Source organism: Panthera leo, chromosome F2 (genome assembly GCF_018350215.1).
Source record: "Panthera leo isolate Ple1 chromosome F2, P.leo_Ple1_pat1.1, whole genome shotgun sequence".
Taxonomy (NCBI): domain Eukaryota; kingdom Metazoa; phylum Chordata; class Mammalia; order Carnivora; family Felidae; genus Panthera; species Panthera leo.
Genome location: NC_056695.1, coordinates 8,207,138 through 8,231,103, shown reverse-complemented (window position 1 = coordinate 8,231,103; position 23,966 = coordinate 8,207,138). Strand labels below are relative to the sequence as shown.

Sequence of the window (23,966 nt, the reverse complement as noted above, 5' to 3'; positions counted from 1 at the left end):
AAGAATGCACAGAGGCAATTATACCCACAGAGGATAATTACCAAATGAATTACACTTAACTAATACGAGTTATGAATATGCTAATGCCATGGGTTGATTAATTGATTGATTGATTTCTTATACTTTTTTCCTGGGGTTGCCTTCCTAGAGTTGCAGAGAGTTGTATACGGCCTGAGAGGAAAACAGCCAGACTAGCTGGGGTTGCGGGATCTGGTCAAGCACCTGATTCCTGCTCAAGACCCAGCATCCGTTGCTGCTAAAGACTTTTAACTGTGAGCCACTGTGAAAAGGCTGATCCCTTTTTATATCTCCCTTTCTCCTTTACATCAATGAGGCTTTTAAGTCCATGTTCTTCAGGAGGCTTTTAGTTCTTGAAAATTTGTGGATCTCCAAGAAACGATACATTCTTTAACCTTTACATGGTCTGCATTACCAATTATGTATCCTGCCATTAAGGCCTGATTTCTTAGTATTACCGGAAATTGATGGGTTGTATGCATTATATTTAATCAGGCCATTCAGAGTTTTGGCTACAAGTGAATGATGGTTAATTCCATCTTTGGGACATTGGCTAACTGATCTGGGAACAATTACGTCTGACCACTGGTACTGATGACCCGATACATCTCAGTTCCCTGAGGTTGTGTTCACTTACTAAAGTATCTTTTTTTCTCTCTGTTTTCCATATTGGATACTTTCTATTCTTATCTTTATAAAAATCTGACATCTTGAATTTGATCTTAAGCTCATCCAATGAATTAAAAAAAAATTTTTTAACATTTATTTATTTTTAAGAGACACAGAGAGAGAGAAAGAGAGAACAGGGGAGAGGCAGAGAGAGAGAGAGGGAGACACAGAATCCGAAGCAGGCTCCTGGCTCTGAGCTGTCAGCATGGAGCCCGATGCGGGGCTCAAACTCATGGACCACGAGATCATGACCTGAGCCGAAGTCAGATGCTTAACCGACTGAGCCACCCAGGCGCCCCCATCAATCCAATGAATTTTTAATTTCAAGTATTATACTTTCCAGTCACAGAATTTCCATTTGGTTCTTTTTTTAATGGTATCTGTTTCTCTGCAGAGATTTTCTCTCTTTCCATTAATTACGAGCATATTTTATTTTATGCCTAGCACATAATCATAGTAGCTGCTTAAAAATCTTTGTCGACTAATTCCAACCTCCAGATCATCTCACAGTATCTGCTGGTCATCTTTTAAGTACAGGTCATGTTTCCCTGTTTCTTTGTATATCAGATAATTTTGGAATATGTCCTGATGATTGTGAGTGATAACACTGCATAGATTCTGGACTCTGCTATGTTATTGCAAAAAGCACTGATGTTTTGTTTGAGCAGGAAGTCAGACTGCAGACCTTGTCGCCCCTGGTCCCCGTCTCACTCTGGCCTGGAGCTGGGCTGTGCATGTGATTCAGAGGTTGAGGGCTCCGGGCCATGTTCATACACAGAGCTTGGTTCTTGGCTCCTGTCACTTCTGAGAGGACCCTTTTCATTTCCTAGCTGTTCCTTCTGCCCGATCTCTGTTCTCTTCTTCTTCAAGCCGATAAGACTTAAAAAACAAAACAAAACAAAATAAAAAAAACCAAACAGACAAATCCCAGGGTTAGCCCCATGGTACAGACTGGGACCTCCCCTCACATCAAAAACCAAAAAAAAAAAAAAAAAAAAAAGAGGGCAACTCACCCAGTGCCTTCCCTTCTTCCTCATGCCCGTCTCCTTCTAGTATCTTCCTGCTTTTGTTTGTTTCTTAGTATCTTTAGGTACTTGTTTTAACACTTCATCCAGAGTTTATAATTGTTATTTGTGGGAAGATTTGTCCAACCGGCACTACCCAGCCATTGTGAGAACATCTTTTTAAGGTCAAGGGTTCAGCCTAAATTTTCCAATTTACCATAATATATGTTGCTCTCCTCACTCTTTTGTTTTCTTTTTTTGTTTTACAATATGAAGTCTCATCAGCAATGGACTGTTTCACTGCATCACAGAAATGATTACAAGGGAAAGGTTTCCTCTAAACAGGGAGGACTGAAACGGTTGGCTAAGTCCTGTATAAATGCAATCTTGTATGAATTTATGATGGAATGATCTATGTAGATTCTGATTCCACCTGATGTCAACTGTATGGTAGGAGCAAGACTTTGAATGTCTCAGTTTGGTTTTTTTTTTATTTAATAAAATGAACACTGCAATTCACTGTCCTCTCTATATCCTCAAAGCCGAATATTGGAATTAAGTGATATGCTACGCTTAAAAGTATTTTAGAATGAAAGCAATTATCATTTTCTTTACCTAGTGTCACCAAATATTCTGAGTGTTAAGACGGGAAATGAGAACATAATGGCTTTGGCTCAAACCCTTCAATTCCCATCCTTCTTGTGTTGCAATTAGCAGGCTGGGAGAGGGTCGTCCCGCCAGAGAAGTTAGGCAAGGCCTCACCACATGGCAGGATCATACAATGGTGTTCCAGAGTCTGACCCTCGATCTTACATATATATATGTTTGACATTTTTAATTAATTTTTTAAACATTTATTTATTTTTCAGAGAGAGACAGAGCGTGAGCAGGGAAGGGGCAGACAGAGAGGGAGACGCAGAATCCGAAGCAGGCTCCAGGCTCTGAGCCATCAGCACAGAGCGCCACGAGGGGCTCGAACTCACACACCGTGAGATCATGACCTGAATCAAAGTTGGGTGCTTAACCAACTGAGCCACCCAGGGACCCGCTCGATCTTACATATATTTAAGTTTAGTATTACTGGTGTCCCAGAACTCATCAGACTGATTTATCTAACCAAATTCACAGAAGTCTGGGGTGCACAACAGAAAGCTCACTTACTAATTGGCTACAGAGACCAGAGTACTTGTGTCTGATGTACGGGGTAGGCTGCATTCCAGTGCTGGTGTTTCCGTAAGCTGAATTACTAACCCACAGGTTGTTTCTTGATATAGGGACAGGACAAAAAGACTGAGTCCTAACTATAGTAACAATGGAAATACCCGTCGTTTGTGCTTTATGTATATTTTTATTATTTTTTCAACCTTGCAAATAAGATATTATAGTTTCTATGTTTTCAGTTTTGAAGACACCAAAACTCAGAGAATTTAAATGTTTGTAAGGTCAAATCCTGGAGGCATTGGCGCTCTTTTTCTGGCTGGGTTGAGATCAGATGAACCATCTGGGCCCTGTAAGAAAAAAACAAAGCTCTCTAGTGATAGGGACATTTATTGCCACACGTTGAATGTCCGGACAGTTGATGGTACCAGGTAAAGACCAGCGAATTCCTTTATCAAATTATTACCTAGATCCCATGCTCACTGTCCCTCTTTTGTATCCTGTTGCTTTCCTGATTACGACCAGTACGATTAGTTTGTTAGTTACTTCAACATTCTAGTCCAGCCTTTGGACTCGATATTATGCCCACACGCTTTGCTCGGTTGGATTAGTGAATGTCCCCAGGACTCTTGGGTAAAACGGTCACATGCATTCACTGGGCTGAGAACATGAGACCCGCAAAGGGCGGTGCTGTGTCTCCCCTCAATCTGATATTCTTCCTGTCTTATCCAACCTTTATTAACCAAGTGCAGGAGAAACTTTTTCTATTACTTAAAACTATGTCTTTTTTATGTTCCAAATAAGATAATGAATTTCCGATGTCGACTGACATTTTAGCTTATTTGGAGTTATCTTTTATTTCACCGTGTTGCTTTCGCTCCTCACTGGACAGTGAAAATGACCCAACTCACCGGGAGTCGAAGTAAATTTCATTGCAGTAACGGTCCTTATGGTGATGGCAACATTTTCTGAGCTCCGCCAATGCCTGTCACTGCTCTCTGTGCCTTTTTTATTCTCACAAACCAAGTACGTACTATTGTCTTCATTTTTACAGATAAGGAAAATGAGGCACTGAGAGGGTAAGAAATCTGCCCCAGGTCACACAGCTTGTAATTGGCGGAAGCTGGAATCAAACCCAGGCCTTCTGGCAATCTACCGAACGGCCTCTTGGTTAAAATTACTATACTAAGCGTTACAGGCTGAACTATGTCTCCTTGAAATTCATGCGTTGAACCCTAACCTCCAGGACCTCAGAAAGTGACCGTGTTTGGAGATCCGGGGCCTTGAAAGAGTAAGTCAGTTAAAATGAGGCCATTAAAGTGGGCCCTCCCCCAATCTGGCCGGGTCCCTAGGAGAGGAACACACACAGGGATGCACACGCAGCCAGAAGACCGGGTGAGATATGGCGAGGCGGGGGGTGTCTTCTGTACCCGGAAGAGGGAGGCCTAGGAAGAAACCACCTCTGCCTCTGTCGACATCATCATCTAGGGTCTGGAGCCTCTCGAATGGAGAGAAAATACATTCTGTTGTTTAAACCACCGAATCCATGGTATTTTGTTACGGCAAGGACCCGCCAAGCTAACACATTAATCTTGTTCAAGGTAAGTTTTCAAGTTCTTTCCCCCTCCTTTCATCTACTACTTGTTCTTCCTTTTTTTTTTTTTTGTCCTTCCCTCCCTCCTTCCTTTCTCTCGCTTCCTCTCTACTTCCTTTTTCTCTTCTTCCTTCTTTTTCTTCTCCTCCTCCTCCTCCTTTTCCCGTCCCTGTCTCTGTCTTTTTCCAGTCCCTTCTTAATCATCATGTGAGAGGCCTTAAATGCATATGGAAAAAGAAATCACTGCTCCTGGTTGGCAGCACTAGATGATGCATGATTGATCGACAGCATTCCTGAGGACTTTTTTTTTCTTATAGATGTTTTTAATGTTTTATTTTCATTTTCGAGAAAGAGAGAGAGAGACAGAGTGCAAGTGGGGTAGGGTCAGAGAGAGAGAGGGAGACACAGGATCCGAAGCAGGCTCCGGGCTCCGAGCTGTCAGCACAGAGCCAGATGCAGGCTGTGAGATCATGACCTGAGCCGAAGTCGGACGCTTAAACCGACTGAGCCACCCAGGCGCCTGGCTTTCCTGAGGTCTTTGCTGACTTTTGGCCTCTCTGAGCTGGTCAGCCTCAAGGTCTCCCCACGACCGTGGCCGCCCTGCCTGGGGAGCCTCAGTGGGGATGAACCAGGTCTCGGCTCTACTCCAGGGTTCTGTCTACTTTGGAGGACGTGAGGAAGGTTCATATTCTGCCACCTGGGGTCCCTGAGGTGGCCCAGACTACACTGGCGGCTTAGTCTAGTGATGCCGTCGTGCCCTCTAGAAATGAGCTCACGGTAGCCGACTGGCTGGCTGCTTAATGTGGCCGTGATTAAAAATGTCCTGAGGAGCAATCTTTTTCTCATTTTAATCCTCAGTGCCCGGCTGTTTTAACATGGGCTTCACTATTCAGGTATGGTGAGGCCAACAGACCGGATGATTGCCATTGGAAAGATGGTGCATGACTCCAAGTCCGAAGAGACGAGGATACCTCGTTTCATGCAGGGCCATACAGGGAAGCACCAGGGCTGGTCAGCAGGGGCAGGAGGGAAACTGTGGGCAAGAGTCTTTATTGTGGTTTCTGTGGGGACGAACGGGGCAGGCAGGGCACGTAGGTTTAGGATGGGTTAATTTGAATCATTCCAGTGGGTTCTGGGGCCTAGGGGCTGCCCCTGCTTCTCCCGCACCAGCCCCAGGCCGGGGTGGGGAAGGGGATGGATTGGGGCATGTGAAGAATGGCTCAGAGTGTGAGAGCCCCATAAAGGAGGCTCTGAGTTGGTTGGTTTGCATTTGACATGTACATCGGAAGGCAAGGAATCTCTAGGAACTGGGTAACCCTGGGAGGGACAGCCCCTCCAGGGTCAGCAAGGCCCCAGAGGATCAGAACACGGACGATGAAAGGCAGCACGATGTTACGCTCACTGATGACACTGGGGGCGCCTCCTGCGGCCACGGTGCTGAGAAGAAGCAAGTAGGACACAGGTTCTTGGAGAGTGGAGCTGACAGAGCACCTGAGTCCTTTGTGTTTCCTTTACTACAGATCTCGAAATCGCGACTATTTTCAGCAGAGGCTTTTGGGGATCAGTGCATGACAGAGAGGTGGCCAGGGATCATTTCCTCGTGGCTTCCAGCCCCCATGTGCCTATCCAGAGGACACCGTGTGCCCTGGGCTCCCCCACAGGGCGGGCCACGGGGGTCTTTGCGCCATCTGACGCGAGGGGACCACGTGCGTGCCAGGCACGTTGCTACGTGCTTTAACACACCTGAGGTCACGGAGCCCTCACATCGCCCCTGGAGGGGGCACCATATTTGTGCCAGCTCCTCAGACGTGGAAATGCGGGCACCGAGAGAGGAACAGCATGCCCGGGGTCACACAACTCGCCGGGCAGGTGGACTCTGAATCCAACTTGTGTGAATGCCAAGCCGTGGGCTTAGCTGCCATGCAAAGATGCAATGTCATTTCTGGGTGTGACGCCTGCCTGAGCTCCGAAAAAGCAAAGACTTCGACTTCCTAAAGGGCTTGACGCCTTCTGATCTTCTCCACCCCGCCCCTCTGTGAACCCATTGGATAGCATTTCGGGATCTTTCACAGTTTGAAGCATCCTGCTGCCGGTATGGCTTATGGGCTTGGGATAGCAGAGAGTGAAGGGAAATCTCATGAAGGCTTTCCAACGAGCATTCGTCACCCCAGATCTCTGTTTATGAACTTAGGAAGAAAAGGAAACAGTGGCATCGTATTCCCTAGGGCCTCAACACCACCGTGATTTTAGGTGGGAGGGGATTAAGTCAGGCAGGAAACAGCAGCTGCCCCAGAAGGGAGCCCTGTGGTGCCAACCTTCGGGTGGTTCAGCCCGGCCTTTCTTTCTGATGCTGACCGGTAAATCAAGGGGTCGGGTCTAAAGTAAGCCGTAAGTGAGGATGATCACGGTGTCTGTTCCGGCTGTCGCTTTCTGCTTTTCCAGGTTTTAGGGAAGTCACTCGGAAGAGATGGGAAAAGAGGTGATTAAACCTCCTCCTTTACTGCCGTGGCTGTTTTTACGGAGACCTGGGCGTAGTTGAGAGGGTCAGTGCCAAGAGAAATTAGAACGTGTCGGCAGGGGTCCCAAACAGGTCTATTTCTCTCAGGCCCCATCAGGCTTATTCTTAAGGGGAGACGTGATCCCAGTTGTAACGCTGTGTCAGCAGCTCTGTGCTCGGAGAGCACAGATGAATATTCAGAGCTTCCACACTTCTCTTTGCTGCTGCTGCCTAGAAATCCGGAAACCTGATGTCAGTGCTATGTCAGTGCTTGAAAGCGTGATATTCTAACTTGTCAGGAAAGATTTTAATAAGAAAAGCGAGGCAGTTGAAAAGTCAAATCCCCTCTCCCGGGGGACTAGAAAATCAGGTCCAGGAGGAGGCTTTCTGCAGGCTGCCTCTGCTGCGGTTGTGTGTGTGTGTGTGTGTGTGTGTGTGTGTGTGCATGTGTGTGTCCCACAATGCCTGTGCTTCCCTGGCTGTTCTTCTTGCCAAGGGTTCCTCCATGAGGTCGGCTTGCCCCCTGCACATACCCTCCCTGCTTCTCTGTAAGTTCTTAGCCCTGGAAGGTCTAGAATGTGTTTTAGAAATCTGCATTTTCAACACGCAGAAAACGCGCAGATGGATGGCTAAGCGACTGCCACAGGTATGGGGCGCTGTCTTTACATTTGGCTGGGGACAACTGTGTTAATTGTATATCAGGTTTTCTATATTCTTGCTGTTCTGGCATCTGGGTCTCACTGACCACGCAGAGAGACTGCCCCTCCCAGGGCAACCTAATTCCTAGGGCCAGCAAAGCACTTGGTGTGCAAACCAACCAATCCTGAATCCATACACCTACTGACTTCCTTTTATCAAGTTTCTACCATTCTGGACACTATCCTCCTGCCCTAAATCACTTGAGGGTCAGGTTCCAGGCAACGAGGGACCACCCCTATAGCCCGGAGCCTGCTGAAAGTATTCAAGATGTGCAATTCTAAACCTGCTGAGCTATTTATCTCTCCGTACTCATTCCTTCAAGCAAAAACCACAATAAACACCTTTGCCCACACTTCCCCCCCCCCCCCATGCCTCTGTCACCTGCTGACCCTGGTCCTTCACCATGTGGCCCTACGTGGTATGGCATATCCCATCCTCTTTGGAACTGTGTGTAACAAACAGATTTTTCAAAGATCTGGTGGCTTGAATAAGAATAAAACCTACCTGTTAAAATAGAAATGTGGGCGGGGTTATCTCCCTTTAAATGGAGTCATAACTTGCCCCCCGCCAAAACTATTTGTTAATGATAACCGTGTTAGGAAGAATCTATGATTCACCCCGATCATGTCAATATTTTTACTACCAATTGGCTAAAAAATGTAGAAAGCCTACCAAAATTTGGAGGAAAAAGATGGGAGTAGCTGGTAGGTTAGATGGCAATCTCGAGTTTTAAAAATATCTTGACACGATAAATATGTCACTGGTGCAAATCAAGGAAAGTTGAACAGAGCGCGATGAAGAAATCAGTTGCTTAATGATAGTGTAAATACAGTTCATGTGAAAACATCTTAGGGGTTGTAGGATGTAACACGGCGACTAAAAACTACAATAGTGTCCGAGTCAAAGGATCGGATAGTTCTATACCATACGTTATGTATCACGCGAAAAAGTTTATATCCGGGGCGATCGTTACTTTTTGAAAGAGTATTTCGTGAACTGGAATGTCTCCATAAAAGGATGAATGGAATTATAATAGGGGGAATGCCATCAACTGAAATAATGTTAAGGGTTATATACATAAAAGGTTTGGATTTATTCTCTGTAGACCCAAGGCATAGAGCTGAGACCCATAGAGAGATTAACCGGAGAAATGGATTTTACCTTTATATGAGAAAGCACTTTCTATTAATTAGTATGGTTCAAAGGTGGAATGAAGTTTCTTCGAGCACAGAAAGTATTCAGAGAATAAATAATCCCTAGTCGGACATGTTGTCAATGAAATTTCTGCATTAAGTGGACAGTTAGACTTGCCCACTTCAAAGATACCTTCTCATTTAAAATGCAAAACAAATTTTCAATTTTTTTGGTCCTAAGTTTTCTCATATATAAGATCGTATATATCCATAGGATTTTATTAGTATATCGTTATTCCTTCTACGACAAAAGTATAAAGGACTAGATTATTTTTCTTAAATCCCACTGATAACATTTCTTTGGGAAAAAAGCATAAATCTGTGTGAGGGCACAGGGTATATCTGGTTTCCACCCTGAAGCTAATGTTCAAGTACAAAATGGTTAGCCTCTTCCTACTTATTCCCAGTCTTCAGACAGGTAGCTTGGCCTGAATGGTCAATATCGTCCCATCAGCTAGCTCTCTGTCCTGTAAACATGACCAGTGAGATTAGGGGTTGTGCAGAGGGAGGGAGACGAGGCTTTTCAGCTTTATTGCCGACTCTTGCTGTTTTGAAGATCTGGACACTGAACCTCAATTTCTTTGATAAGCTTCTCTTCCTCTTTTCAACAAATTGTGGACAAATTAAACTGGCTTTATGAATTTTATAGCCGCAGAAAACTGTAAAGCTTGCCCCTCCGAATTTTTGGCTTGACATCGACTCTGTTAGCTTGAAAATAAAGAAACAAGAGACAGACAGAACAAAGCCCTAAACTGACCAGGTTTTGAGTCGTCATATGAAATAGAATTTGGAAGGAGTCATCACCGGTTTTATTTCAATCTATCACTTCTCCCAAACCAAGTACAATAAATTCCGTCTGAGAGGCTCTAAGTTTGGGCATCTGAAATGGATTGATGGCAGAATGGTGGGCAAAGTTACCTGTGTATAAATTTTGTGGATGGGACTAGAGAAGCATAGAACTTTTTATTGACGGTCTAGAATCTTCCTCTCCCTGGTTTCATAACCCGGGGAACAAAGTGCCCTGAACTTTGTGCACACCTCCTTCATTTGGTCTGACAGTGCATCCTCATTAAGATAACTAATTAGGCACTAAAGTTAATTAAAATACCTGATGAATACTTCCTGCCGCCTGAGCTCCTTATGGTCTTTTATAATTGATGGTTATTTTGTTTGTTCATAATAACTGTTGGAGTGTCCTCTCCGGTTGGACTTAGGGTAATTTTTCCAGGTTATATTTAAACGTTTTACAGGACAACTTTCTTTCCTGGGTGAATCTCACGTGGAAGAATGGCCAAAGAAAGCAGATGAAACAAGTGTTTTGTGGTGACTAGACCCCAACTTTCCGGCCTTTCTCTTTCATATGATTCCACTTAGGAGCGCACTGGTCTCTCCCATATCTAAGCAGGAAAATTCTTTTTTTTTTTTTTTTTTTTTTTTAATGTTCATATGGTTTTCAGAGAGATAGAGAGAGAGAGGGACAGAGTGCAAGTGGGGGAGGAGCAGAGAGAGAGGGAGACACAGAATCGGAAGGAGGCTCCAGGATCCGAGCTGTCAGCACAGAGCCTGGCGTGGGGCTCGAACTCATGAACCATGAGATCACGATCTGAGCCGAAGTTGGACACTTAACCGACTGAGCCACCCGGGCGCCCCGTGGAAAATTCTTTACTGCCCTAAATTACTGACTCCTTCAGGACCTTCCATCCAGAGACAGCGCTTTTTCCTTGACACGTGCCCGCTTCATTTTTCAGGTTAATCAGCAGGCTTTGAGAACCTATTCCGTTTGTGATTCTTGTTGTAGAGAAATAGGTAAAGGACTAGCTTCATAATCTTTGTCGCCTTTGATTTTGGACGGGAACTCGTCAGAATTAAGTCACACAAACTGGCTATACATTTCAGTGACTCATGTGTCCACATAAACTGGAAAATTAACACTATTGTGGGAGGAAGGCGAGTCCACTGAGGAGCTAGATCAGTATAAGTAGTTCAGAAGAGGAATATATTTTGCTTTCCTTTTACATCCCTTACGAAAAATGTACGTTCATGATTTCCACTTTTGGATGCGTTAGGATCATACCCCGAAGGTCCTGTGTGTCAGTGAAACGGGGTTATAGTCACAAGTAGAAATAGTCTCAAGAGTGGTCCTGCTCTATAAATACTGTCAGAAAGAATGGTTTAAGATCAACCATCAATACAGGACGTGGCCGTTCAAAATTTCATTGGCTTATCGTCAACAATCGTTCGTAGTTGGAAACCTCGTGTAGATACTCTGGAGTACATTTTTTTCAACGAATTTTGCCCTGAGGCTTTACCAGCACTCTGCTTAAAATGAATTGTGTCACGGGTGACTCATTAAGACAATTTGAATAGCGAAGTCGAGAAGTTTGTAAGTGCTTTGTATTTTTTCCAGGCCAAAATGGAATTTGGGGACCCAGCCTTGAAACAGGCACAGAACTGTTTTGAAGAAATGTTGGCCCTAACTTGGGAGTGTTCCTACTTGTCCATCTTCTAGTGTGACCTATATCTGATGTTCTTAACTTTTATAAGATGAGTCTCATCTCTTAAAAATATATAGCTTTTGGGGCACCTGGGTTGCACTGTCTGTTAAGTGACTGATTCGATTTTGGCTCAGGTCATAATCTCATGATCTCAAGGTTTGTGGGTTTGAGCCTGAGTGGGGCTCTGCACTGACAGTGTGGAGGCTGCTTGATATTCTCTCTCTCTCTCTCTCTGCCCCTCCCCTGCTCACACACAGGGACACGAGCTCTCTCAAAATAAATAAACATTAAAAAAATACATATATAAATAGGGGCACCTGGGTGGCTCAGTCGGTTAAGCATCTGACTTGGGCTCAGGTCATGATCTCTCAGTTCACGAGTTTGAGCCCGGCATCGGGCTCTGTGCTGACAGCTCAGAGCCTGGAGCCTGCTTCGGATTCTGTGTCTCCCTCTCTCTCTGCCCCTCCCCTGCTCACGCTCTGTCTCTGTCCCTCTTAAAAATAAATAAACATTAAAAACATTTTTGAAATATATATATATATATATATATATATATATATATAGCTCTTTTTTTAATTTTTAAAAATGTTTAGTTATTTTTGAGAGAGAGACAGAGCACGAGCAGGGGAAGGGGCAGAGAGAGAGGGAGACAAAGAATCTGAAGCAGCCTCCAGGCTCTGAGCTGTCAGCCCAGAACCCGACACGGGGCTCGAACTCACAAACCGGGAGGTCATGACCTGACTGAAGCTGGCCGCTTAACTAACTGAGCCACCCAGGTGCCCCTACACCTAACTCTTCTTAAAGCCTGCAGCGAGAACATGTACTCTGGGCTCTCATTTGCAAATGTAACCTCAAACGTAAGCTGTTTCCATCTATAGCTCTGTTTCAGGCAGAAAGAGTGATTCTCTAAAGGGTATATGGTTCATCCATCCTTCTTAGATTTGCATTTCACAAAGTGCAAGGGAATCACTAAAGAGCCCCTTAAAAGTGGTAAGGTCCTGGCCCGCTGTGCGTCTCTGAAATCTGAATCTCCGGTATGGGCTGGAAAAGCCTGCTGTAAACCAGCAGCATGGCACCCTGCATTGAGACCCTACGCCCTCCATGGCTAAATCTGCCTGGGCCCGAGCCAGATCACAGGAGCATTTTTACCAAATCGTGGTCTGCTATGAGGCCCTCAGAGACCTTGGAAGAAGCAGTCGTGTAGAGAAAGCATCCAGCTTTCAAGTCATGGCTCAAGTCATGTACCGCTATCGTCCAAGTGCTCTGTCCTCCACCATTAGTGACGGGCCCCTCGCGGGAGTGGGAGCGCTGGGAACTCTTAGCTCCCCTCTTTGGCCGAGATCCCTCATTGGATCCCAGAAGTCTGCAGTCTCTCTTTTGTGTTAATCGTTAAATAGAAATGCAGTATTGCTGTAGTTACTGTAGGAATATTCTTCAGGATGCTGTCCACTGTCGCTCAAGGCCTAGTGTCCCCTGGGATAATTATCCTTAGGTCTGGTTGCCACCGAGAACTGTAACCTCTCAGGTAATTAATACTTGTTTTATCTTCTGGGCAACGTGAACGTTGCAACTGCTCGTGTTTTCGGCTTTGCTTTGGCAACTGGACAATATAGCATTAAACACATGGTTCACTTTAATAACTGTGTAGGCCGTTATGGCATATGTTTCCGTATGCTGGCTTTCCTTGTTTTTGTCTCATGATGTCCCCCCACTTCTCCCTTTGCCGTGATTTTTTAACCTTTGGGGTAAAATCTTTCAAGTGTTCAATATACATGTGTTGATTCCTTAAATCCTTTAGGAATGAAGATATCAATTCAATAATAAAGGAAGACCATTTAGTAGTCCCACCTTATCCACAGGGGATAAATTCCAAGACCCCCTAGCAGATTCTGGAAACTGCAAATAGTACTGAACTCTATATATACTATGTTTTTTTTTCCTATACATACATATCTATGATAAAGTTTAATTTATACGTGAGGCACAGTCAGAGATGAACAGTCTCTCTCTGTCTCAGAATATCTTGTACCATATTCACCCTTCTTGGGAGGATGTGAGATGCTAACATGCCTACATGAGTAGATGAAGTGAGATGAATGATTTGACATCGTGATAGAGTGTTAGGCTACTCTTGACCTTCTGATGATATGTCAGAAGGATCATCTGCTCCTAGACCACGACTGGCCACAAGTACCTGAAACTGTAGATAAGGAGGAACTAATATGGCATACAAGACATTAAATTTTTGTTTTTGTTTTTCTACACATAAAATGCATTTAATAAAAATCTGCTAGCAGAATGAGTGGTGAATTCTATTAGGTGTGTGAAGAAAATCTGGGCTTAGGCTATTTTAGCAGAAGATGTAAGAATAGAATCAATGAATAATAGGAAGAATAGCCAATGGCAATTGTGAGCTATGTGCTGTGGACCTGACCTTAATCTTCACAAGAAATAAATGAGCTAGGTATAACTAACACAGGTAAGGACAATGAGCCGTAGACAGGGCAATGACTTCCCCAGGTCACCAGAGGGTAAGTGACAGAGCAGGAAGTTTTAAGGCAGCCTTCGATTTAGTGGCTACAGGACTTTGGCTGGCTTCTGTCCTCTTTGTTGCCAGTGTTAATTTGTCCCAAGTAACTTAAATTTTAGCTGAGGTTGTCCTGTTCTCTGAGATCAAGACAAGATTGATATAAACTCTTGCTTCATATCCTGGATGAAATCCAGCGTCTCCCCCCAAATCTCCGTAGCTTCCTGGAGGCTTTTAGTCCCACAGTCAATTTCTGGCTCAAAGTTCCTGCTTTGATGGAGTACTTGAACTTCCCCCCATCTCTCCCCTTCAGCTATTCTCTTCTCTCTGCTCTGTGCTGACCCAACGTGGAATTCGGTTCCTTTGGCTGGTTTTCATAAGCCCACTCTTCTGATATACTTGTGTGTAGCAGATTTTAGGAAGGTTTGGGGAGACAAATATACTATTTAGAGACTTGGGGTTGGGGGAGACCAATACTACCTACAGATTCCAGAATCCTAAAGCATTTAATGTTGATCATTGGACACTCCCTCCTTTAATGTTCTTTGGCTATCTTGCTGTGGGGAATTGCTCATTGGCCGATTTCTCCAACAGGTGCCAGGCTCATGACTCAGTGCCTCTCCCTTCTCCCCACTCAGTGGCTACCCAGCCCCGACAGTTGAGGGGGGCTTGAGGTATGGGGGTGCAGAAGGTGTTCTATGGTGTGTGAGCAAGGAGAGCTTTGAGGTGGCCTGTTTCTAGACCATCAACTTGCAGACCAATTGATCGGCCTGAAAAGACCCCTGCGGTCTAGATATTTTTCCTCTTCTCTCCCTTCTCCCCTTCCCTCGTGACCCCCTTCCTGCTTTACAGAGGAATAGCATACCACTCACCCATCCCAAATTTCACTATAGCACATTGCTTTGGAGTGTTAAAACCTCTTCACGAAAGAATCATTTGAAATATTGATGTGTGTCTAAGAACGTGATAGACTCGAGCGAGTGGGTAGCTATTCCTTTTTAGGTCTGTTGGCTTACGACGAAATTGAAGGAGAACTTGATTGAGTTGTCAGCTGATAGATCATTTAAAAATACATTTTGCAGATACATAACTATGCTAATTTGGGGAAATATAACTCAGGGAGAATCCAACAGTTGAGTGATGTTGCTGAACTAAAATGCCTTCATTACCACCTACTTATTTAGGTGAGTCAGGCGTTTTCAGCATTTTCATCTATAAAAAAGACAAGTCAGGGTGGCATTAATGCTGTGTCCTGTGTCATTTTGGCACTAAGGATATAGGAACTCAGAAAAAGAACTGTGCAAAATCTATTAAGAGAAACATTTCCAAGTTTTCTCTTACTTTTCATGTAACATACAGGCATACCCCGTATTACTGCGTTTTGCTTTATTGCTCTTTGCAGATATCGTGGTCTTTGCAAATTAAAGGTTTGTGACAACCATGTGTTAAGCAGGTCTGTTGGCACCATTTTTCCAACTGCATTTGCTCACACCATGTCTCTGTGTCACTTTTGGGTAATTCTCGCGGTGTTTCAAACTTTTCAGGATTATTAGATTTTTGATGATGATTAGTGATTATGACGGGCTGAAAGCTCAGAGCATGGTTAGCCTTTTTTAGCAATAAAGTATTTTTAATAAAAAAATTTTTTTTAAGTTTTTATTTCTTTTGAGAGAGAAAGCGTGCAGGTCAATGGGGGAGGGGCATGGGGAGGGGGAGAGAGAATCCCAAGCAGGCTGTGCGCTGTCAGCCTGCAGCTTTACTCAGGGCTTGATCTCCCAAACCGTGAGATCGCGACCTAAGCCGAAGTCAAGAGTTGGGCATTTAACTGATGGCCACCTTGTCAAATATTGCACCCCAGCAATAAAGTATTTTTTAAGTGAATCTATGTACATTTTTAAAGATGTAACGTTACTGCACACTTAATAGGCTACAGTTTGCTATAAACATAATTTTTATATGCACTGGGACACCGGAAAATTTACTTGGCTCACTTTATCGCTATATGTGTTTGGTTTTTTGTTAAATATATACAGAGAGAGTGTAAACAGAGGAGAGGGGCAGAGGGAGAGAGAGGGAGAGCAGAGAGAGAGAGAGAGAGAGAGAATCTTAAGCATGCTCCACACTTAGTGTGGAGCCCGATGTGGGATCAATCCCACAACCCCGGGATCATGACCTGAGCCGAAATCAAGAGTCAGACGCTTAACCGACTGAGCCACATGGTATGTGTTTTATTGTGGTGTTATGATCAAACCTGCGGTGTCTCCAAGGTTTGAGATCTTTTTCTTCAACGGTGTCCTACTAATAACTGTCATGATAATTCAACCCGCACATTTTTAACAATTTAGAACTTTAGATTCATAGGGAATAAGCAAACCAACTTCAGATTTTAATAGGGTGATCCATAAGGCTTTCAAACATGAAATATGAATAAAATCCTATGGCAGAAGCGGAATAGCAATCCAAGCTGAAGGATAAAACATGAACAAAAGCAAAGGATAAGATAAACAGAAGTGTAGGAAGAAATAATTCTAGTATGTTCTTCCTGTAACTCAGTAGATCGTCTCGCACAGGCCCCAGTGCAAATGTGCCCAGACCACTTTGGAGGGTCCCTCTGTAATTCAGGGGGCAGGGCGCTTCTCCTGTGTGCAAGAGGATGGGAGGCAGGGGGAGGATGATTAATGATTATACTCCTGCACGAGTCATTGCCACGGGTTAGGTCCTCCGTGGACACTGACCTTAGAGTTATTAGTTTGTTCTTTTTTCAGTGTAGTTACTTTTCGCTGAAGAACAAAAATGCTTTACATATACTAACCCATAAAACCAATCTTATCTCTTCTTCCCAGATGGTGCAATAAAGACCTAAAAATATCAAGGAAGGTTTCTGAAATATTACGAGCAAGTGGAAGAAAGAGGAAGAGGGTCCTTGGATCCTCATTCTAGGATTAGTAGACTGCTATTTGTGGCTGCGGTGTGAGGTGAGGTCCATATCTCGAGGATTTTAGCACCGTGGGGGCTTATCGTGACTTGTTAACACAGACTGCCGAGTAACAAGCTCTTTCTTTTGACATTTTCCAGAATTGCCTTTTGAAACAGGCCTGCTGTACCCTTCACCTAGTGCCCCCATACGTGTCAAATATGTCAAAAATAGAGGGGATTTTCATCGATTGTGTTGGCTCCTTCCTTCACCTCCTGGAACTCATGTGAGGTGAGCATGTCAGCACCACGGAGGAAGCCAGAGGAGAACCGCGGGCTGTGGCAGGAGAGGTGAGGAGAGCAATGGCGGCCCCCCGTCAGGGAAGGCACTGCCATGGGGACATGTTTTGCTGACTCAGATAACGCCCTGGACTTTGTCTAGGACCCTCACGATACCTCCAGGATACAAACGCTTGTAAATTTGGGGGCCGGCACCTGTTAGCTCCAAGAGGGATAGTTAACCTCCATCCATGGCGGCCCCTTTGAGACAGGAAGGAATCCTTGACTTTGAGAAGGCTGGAATGAGGGTCTGGGCAACCGATGCCGTCTCTGGTTTTTCCCCTTGGAATGGAATCCACATACCATACAATTCACTCTTTTGAAGTATACAACTCAGTGGGTTTTAGTGTATTCTGAGTTGCGCGACCATCACCACGGTCTAATTCCAGAACATTTCCGTCACCTTGGAAAGAAACCTCACGCCCATTAGCAGTCATTCCTCAGTCCTCCCTCCAGGCCCTGGCCACCATTTCTGTCTCTACAGATTTGTCTACTCTCTTATGGGCATTCCAAATAAATGAAATCATGCGCCATATGACTTTTTGTAACTGGCATCTTTCCTTCAGCAAAACTATGTCCCCAAGGTTCTTCCATGTTGGAGAGTGTATTAATACTTTCTTCTTTTAATGGCGAAATAATATTCCACTGTGTGCATATGCTACAGGTTGTTCATCCATTCATCAGTTGATGGACATGTGGATCATTTCCATGTTTTGGCTACCACAAATAATGCAGCTACGAACATTGGTGGAAAAGTTAATATTTTTTTAAAGTGCACGTACCCGATAGCTCACTTTAGTCGAACAATGCGGATAGGCTAGTCAAGATTCGTTGATTCGTACCAACTTACATTGGTACGGCTAGTCCAAAAGCCATTGTGCGTTGGGAGTAAGTTATAACAGAATCTCTGCTTACTTTTTCATGCAAGGACGTGAAGAGAAAATGTTTATTTGCCTGTCTCGTCTCCATATATTTTTTTTTCGTCTCCATATTTTTAAAACATGTTTAAAACATGTTTACCAATTCAGTTCAAAAGTGTTGCTGGCTGATTATATCTTCCGTGTCACGGACATGTCACATTCGTATTTCAGAGATGTCTCTTGACACACAAAACCTTCTTTGGTTTGATTCGACCGATTCACCAGCCCGGTGGTTCCCAAACTGAGTATTGAGGGCCTTTGGGTCCTGCAAGAAAATTACAGGGGTGGTGCGGGAATATTTTAAAGTGTTGAGTTCAAGGTACTCAAAACTAGGAGGATAGGCTACTAGTTTGAACAGTAGGTAGTGATTCTGTTGAAGAAATATCTGTGCGAGAAGTGGGGGTTTTGGCGGGAGCTCTGATAAAATGCCAGGACCGCATGAAATCAGTGGGGAACAGGAAGCAGAAATGTGTGTGTCAGAGGCTTTCTAGTGGCCAACTGACACACACATTCTCCAAATAAGTAATTGTGGTGCTTTAAGAATGGAAAAAACGATGTTCTTTTTCCCTTGTTTCAACTTCAATGTTATTTGAACCTAACTATGTAATAAACTTTTAGATGTTTCTTTTGGTCTCGGGTTGCCACGAAAAACTTACTGAGATATGTGGGTTGCAATGAACCGAGATGTTTGGGAACCTTTGTTCCAGTCTTTCCTCCTAGTTTCTCATCTTTGCTCCATTGAACTCTCAGCAGAACATAGCCTGCTCCTTCATGGTCGAGGTCCTTGCACGTGTCTCTTTGCCTTGGAGTTCGCCCCTGGTGTCCATTCTCCTTCTCCCTGGAAAACTTTTTTAACCCTTCAAGACTCTTTGCAGACCCTTCAATCCCCTCCTCCGGGAAGCCTTCCTGGAATTCTCCAGGTGTGCTCGTTTGCTGAATTTTCAGTGCTCCCAGGATTGCTGGTTTATTCTTCCGCTTCGTGCGTCTCCACCCCTCACGGTGCTAAACTTTGTCTAGATCACTGGACTTTCTTTCTCATTCTGAGTTCCACAACCACAGAAACCACCTGTTAGCAGCCTGTATCCCCAGCACAGCACTGAATGCATGGTGACTGGTTAACTGCATGAATGGACCGAATGCTAACACAAGATATCTATCAAGCTACTTACCCTTTCTCCTTCGGAATTCACGTTTTTTTGTTTTTTTGTTTTTCCCCATGGGAAGCAACCTACTATGGTAGTCCTGGAGAGTGCTGTAAATAATCATGATTGCAGTCCCAATAAAGCCTGATCATCAGTCCGAGGGACCATGTGAATACAAACCGTGACCATTTCAAAGGCAATTTCCTGACCGCCGACTCAAAGCACACGTCAGACACAGAAGTTGTGCCAATCGAAGAGCTCCAATTTAAAGGATAGGGTTCCTTGCAAGGTCAGCCTGAATTGGGCTTAAACGAAACGAAATTGATGGCAGATGAAAGCTCAACAGGTTCCAGAATCATTGTATACTTGTTACGGTGTTCTCACTAACACCCGAGCACCAGCTCGGTGGACCTCAGCTTCCGGAGCTGCTTCTGGGGTCACTGGCAGGCACATCTGTTTGGTGCGAATCTGCCTATTTGCTCATTTGCCAAAAATGTAAAGTCGAGCCCTGAGTTAGTTTCAGTTCACTGCATCCCTTCCAAGCTGACGAATCAGCTGCACGGATTACGGTGCTCCCCCCTCTCCTCCCCTCGACCTGCCAAATTACACCCACAAGTGAACATTCACAAAAGGCAGCCTGAAAGCAGGCTGTCTGGAAGGACGATGCACGGAGACGCCTGCATCCCGTGGATGAACACATATTACTCTCGTTTATCTAGCTCGGGTCCCAGCGCTCGCACCAAAGCCGAGGGCTGATACAGAGACACTCTTTAGAAGCTCTTATTTTCAAGACGAGGGTGATACTCGTATTTTCTGAAAGGAAGGCCCCTCCCGCTCATATTGGGACAACGTGTGCATTAATAGATAAGTATTTGCCTCGTGGTCTCAAAAGTCGCGCTTCTAACAGAATTCAAGTTCAACCTTCGTTAATCTCAGGGGTGTTCTCTCTAAAAAGCACCGGGCACGGTACTTTAATGTCATGTGCATTTTATTGCGTCATGGTGCCTCAAATTACAGTCATCCTCCAACCCTTAGATTCAGCACAAAGCAATGTCATCTTTACGTTGTGCTCGGCAGGCTGGGGCTATCTTTGAATGTCCTGCAAAAATAAAACTATCCGTCCACAGAGAAGTGACCGTGGAGATGAGATGCCTTAGAAAGAAAGGGCTTCTCCTTCCTCTTTAGCACATCACTTGACAAAATGTCCCGCTTTGCTCCTCTTGGTGGATATTTGTGGAACGTGTATTTCAGAGCGTGAGGAGCAGTGTGCTACTGAGACGGAGATTCCTTTATGGGATAAGTCTTCAGCCCACAGCACCAGCTCTACCACACTGCTTGGCAAGGAGACTGAACGCCCCTGCCTGTTTCCTCCAACTTTCCTCCAACTGGTCCGGACCCCTCCTTGAGCCGGACACTTTCTGCCTGCTCAGCAGTGAGGAAGACAGACGATCTCATGGGAGACACACAGAGCAAACGCAACGTAACCAATAAAAATCAAGATCATTGTTGGGGGCGCCTGGGTGGCTCGGTCGGTCGAGCGTCCGACTTCAGCTCAGGTCACGCTCTCGCGGTTCGGTTCGTGAGTTTGGGCCCCGTGTCGGGTTCTGTGCGGACAGCTCAGAGCTTGAAGCCTGCTTCGGATTCTGTGTCTCCCTTTCTCTCTGCCCTCCCCCGCTTGCACTCCGTCTCTCTCTCTCTCAAAAATGAATAAACATTTCAAAAAAATTTTTAAATCAAGATCATTATTAAGCAATGCTCATCACAGGGTGATGGGGAAAGAATATAGGGGTAGTGGTTGTAGTCAGGGAAGGCTTTTTGAGGAGGCACCACTGAAGACAAAACCAAGGATAAGAAGGAGTGCACCTTGAAGGGACCTAGGGGAAGAGCGCCACAGGTAGAGGGAACAGTAAGTGCAAGGACCCTAGGGACAGAAAAATGAAAGTGTCCCTCCCCTCCATCCTGCCTTTCACCAGCCACCCTGTGCTTTGTGTCCCATTCATCCTTCCTATATTAAAGTGACCAGAGATTCCATCTGGTCAACACGCCTTGCCTCCCCCCTGCTGCTCCCCCTCCCCCTCTCCCCGCCTCCCCCCACCCCAACCACGGACCAAAAGGATCCGGGTGTTCCTAAGAGCCATACCTCGATGGCAGGGGTCTTAATCAATTGCATACACTGATTTTTGGATCCATGAAAAGTAAAAGTCTGAAGCTTTTCTAGAAGCTAACATCACGGGAGCGGGATTTGCGTTTTCGCAGTGAACTCTGTGAAACGTACAGACCTCTAAGACACGCCCTGGTCTAACATTCTGTGAGGTCTACTTAAATAACAATAAGTTCTGTACAAAGATGGAGAGTTGCTATTTTGCCTGCTTCGTTTCTGAGATGTTGCTAGCCTCTTGCATTCTTTCTAGGTGCGGGCGCCTGGATACAAAGCAGACATAGCATAATGGCTGTGTTCTTAGCCTGTGGCCTGCAAGGGATCCCTGTGGCTGTGGAGACCCACAGGCCTGTCATTGTAGCTGTCACCTGCACCCGTCACATCCTTCATTCTTCCTACTCCAAGAGGATATTCCCATCAAGAGGAGCTACAATGAGTACCCACGGTGACAATGCGTGTGGACAACACGTTGCCATCTGCCTGGGGTAAGAAACAAAAGGGCGCAAAGATGGGATCGTGTTGCCTGGGGGAGTGGCGCTGGGTAAAGGCTAGTACTGTTCTTCCAAATGCCTGAAAAATTCCCACTGTCGTTCAAGACCCAGCCCCGGTGACTTTCTATGCAATGTTGCCTGATCACACCTTATTCCCAGCCCCAGGGCACAGAGAGTCTCTGCTCGCCCACAGATACGTGTCCTTGCCCGCCTCAGTGAATTGAAGTGCATCTGACTCTAAGCCTAGATCCCTACTGGCGCTGTGAGCAACCCTGTGCTTTGCTCATTTAGCTCTCTCACGGTGCCTGCCCCCAAGATGTTTGCTGTATATGAATAAATACATATACAGCTCCTCCAAAGCCATATCATAAGTGGCTGCAAACCAGGAATGGTGGCAGAACCCAGCACTCTGGGATAACGGGGGGCGGGGGGAGCAGAGAAGAGCCTTCCTCAGCAGAGGCCCCATCCGCATGAGATAAAGACCACCACCACTTAGGACCGCTCATCTTCCATCCACCTAGACATTTCTTTTTTCTCTGCCTTAGAAAACAATACACAGAAGGTAGAGAGACTGAGATGTTTTGATGAAAGTATAACATTACTTAATGGGTTAGCCTGCACACTCTTTTTGTTGCTGCAAAGTCTGTCTGAAGTGTGTGTTTTGGCCTCTCTGTCTTAGCAACTTAGTAAGTGCAATATCCTGAGCAAAATGGAATCTCTTTTTTTGTTTGTTTGTTTGAAGGTTGAGACTATTGTAATGCCTTGCAGCCATCATAACATCCAGACCCCTGCCCTGGTTTCTTCTGGAAACTGCATAGGAAATACAGGCAAGTCTTCGCTAACCCCAGGGCATGACGGCACGGTAATTTTTTGAATAAATCTTAAAATAATCTGGTTTCCTTATGACCCATGCTTTCCGCCCCAAAGTCATAAGCTATAAAAAATTCGGCTGGGTTTATGTTTCTGCTTAATCAAGGTTTACTGTCTGCCTTAAACTTGGTGCCAAGTGACATCCGGTAATCATTCTTTGTTTGGAGCATCCCAGCAGCCGAGAAGTCAAACCCATCATCAAGTGACAGTTGCACTCAAATTCCAGAAGGGAGACAATTCATAAACCTCTCATCTTTATTTATTTTTCCCTTACCCCCATCAGGGAATCCTCTAGCCTGATGCTATTAGTAGATAGGGCATGCCCTCCCGTACTACTGTAATATTTCTTCACTTGGCGTGCTTGGCGAGAAGACTCTGGAAAAATGGATATGGAGAGAACAGGATATATAATTCCTGCCTTCCTAGAATATGTCACAGTGATAAGTGGATGACGAATGCTGATGAGTATCGACTACTTCCTCAATCAAGCCCTGTGTTCTGGAGTGTGTGTGTGTGTGTGTGTGTTGCAGCTGCTGTCTGTAGTCTATTACTAAACCATCAAAATGATCACAAACAATCCAAGAAGAAATTGAAACGGCATTAGAGGCATTGTTTTATCCATCTACAGTATTAACAGTGCGGTTTAGCAAAACCACTCCTGGAATACATTTTGCCTTAATAATGTATGAGTGGCAGTAGCTGCAAAGAATTTCTGGAATCAGAGTCACAGATGTGGACATGTTTTTATGAGTTGAATTATAACAAAATAATTGTCTTGACTGAAGGGTAGATAGTGGAAGTGGGCTTCACTCTCGATAAGCATTCTTTTTGCTATCACCCAAATCTGAAGACAAAAGGACCTGAATCAAACACTTACTGCCTGGGTACTTTGATCAGGTTGTTAACCCTCCTAATACCTTGAAACCTGCCTTAAGGGATTTGGGGATAATAAAGCTGGAGAGGAAAGGTGTGACAGGAGGAGAACACAGGCCTCGGAGTCTGACCCCCCAGTGTCACTTATTGACCAAGTACCATTGGATAAACTGCCAAACTTCTCCGAGTCCTGTTTCCTCATTTAATGGATGTGGATAACAATATACTCCTCACAGATTGTTATGAGGAATTAGCCGAAGATATTGCAAGGAAGATGGTTGGAATACAGTAGGTGCTCCTGGGCTGTAAAGTCTCTTTACATTCTCCTTATAAGCCTGAAGAAATTGTTCTTCATACAAGCCTCGGATCAAATGACCCAAATCCCATTGCTCGGCTCAATAGATAT

General features: G+C 44.8%; 1 protein-coding gene across 1 annotated transcript in view; it reads left to right on the top strand.

The window, feature by feature from the left end:
- The window catches only part of TMEM68 (transmembrane protein 68), a 92,600-nt gene extending 69,940 nt beyond the window's left edge, over positions 1–22,660 (top strand). Inside the window, exons 8-11 of the transcript XR_006198060.1 lie at positions 16,698–16,829; positions 16,930–17,118; positions 21,580–21,811; positions 22,560–22,660. The gene's annotated coding sequence lies outside the window, so the exon portion shown is untranslated. The remainder of the gene's footprint in view (positions 1–16,697; positions 16,830–16,929; positions 17,119–21,579; positions 21,812–22,559) is intronic.
- Positions 22,661–23,966: the final 1,306 nt, after the last annotated feature.